At 46.5% G+C, this 1,230-nt stretch overlaps 1 long non-coding RNA gene across 5 annotated transcripts in view; it reads right to left on the bottom strand.

Moving 5' to 3' along the window:
* LOC123521134 overlaps window positions 1-1,230 on the bottom strand; it is a 217,531-nt gene that overhangs the window by 137,767 nt on the left and 78,534 nt on the right. The window lies entirely within an intron of this gene.

The raw sequence follows: 1,230 nt of genomic DNA, 5'->3' as shown, positions 1-1,230 counted from the left end.
TGGTATCATTACTTCCATTATTGTTCCTGAGGGGTTTATCTGTCCGGGATTCCATGTGTTGAGAGTTCTTATCCAAGGATGATTTATAATAGGCAGAGGTAAGGCCTCTACCCTCCAACCACTATGTCTGATATAGAGATGTCCTCTAGTCCAGTGTCCTCTTGGCCCTGTTATGACACCAGCTATCCCTCCCAAGGCAGTCTCTGCTGGGTTCTAAAATCCATTATAATGTCCACAAAGAACTCACGGACTACACTCTCACTCCCAGGGTTTTATCAAGAAAGTAAAGTCACAAGAGTCAGGATCAGAAAATATTAAGTATATAGTCCTTTTGTCCACAGTAATGTCTCTGTGGACAGCACAGCATATCTCCAATCTGCAGCCGCTCTCCCATGTGGCCTCTTGGCCTCTGCCCTGCCTTTAGTAAAGGCACTCACTCTACAAACCAGCCTACTGCCCAAAGGCACTCAGCTTTACTTGTTCCATGGGCCAGGGAGCCAACCACTGTGTCTGACATAGAGATGTCCTCTAGTCCAGTGGTTCTCATTCTTCCTAATACCGCCACCCTTTAATACAGTTCCTCATGTTGTGGTGACCCGCCAACCATAAAATTATTTTTGTTCTACTTCATAACTGTAATTTTGCTACTATTATGAATCGAGGTGACCCCTGTGAAAGGGTCGTTCACCCCCCAAAGGGGTCCTGACCCACAGGTTGAGAACCACTGTTCTAGTCTGTCTCATGAACTCCTGCTGTAGCCTCTGCTGGCTCCACTGCTTCAAGAAGAAACCTTCCTCCTTGCCCACCAAGCCTTGAGGACAATATCCCTGCTCAGAGCAGCCAATGCACAGACAGGACCACATAACAAGAAGCGACATCCCTCACTGACCCATAGCCCTACGGGGACAACACTAGAGACATAGTGCGGGAACTGCGCCCGATCAGACCCCACCACACCACGGCAAAACACTAAGGCCATGCAATAGAACAGCAAGGGAAGCAGAGCAAGAAAGTCCTGAGGGAGTACCAAAAATAGAATTTGGGGCCAAGACATGACACCACATCAGACTCCACCAGAAAACACTACTAAAGGTCAACAAACAGACCTGAACATTTTGCAGCCTTTTTTGTGCAGTGTCATCGGTTTGTTGTTGTTTTCTTTTCTTTTCTTTTGTTGCTTTGTTTTGCTCTGTCTTGGTTTTTTGTGCATATTATTATCCCTGCAAGTCT

This window comes from Echinops telfairi, unplaced genomic scaffold, assembly GCF_000313985.2.
Source record: "Echinops telfairi isolate 266 unplaced genomic scaffold, ASM31398v2 ScPeMD7_7469;HRSCAF=8507_1, whole genome shotgun sequence".
Taxonomy (NCBI): domain Eukaryota; kingdom Metazoa; phylum Chordata; class Mammalia; order Afrosoricida; family Tenrecidae; genus Echinops; species Echinops telfairi.
Note: the sequence above shows the minus strand (reverse complement) of the source record. Positions and strands in the feature narration are given on the sequence as shown.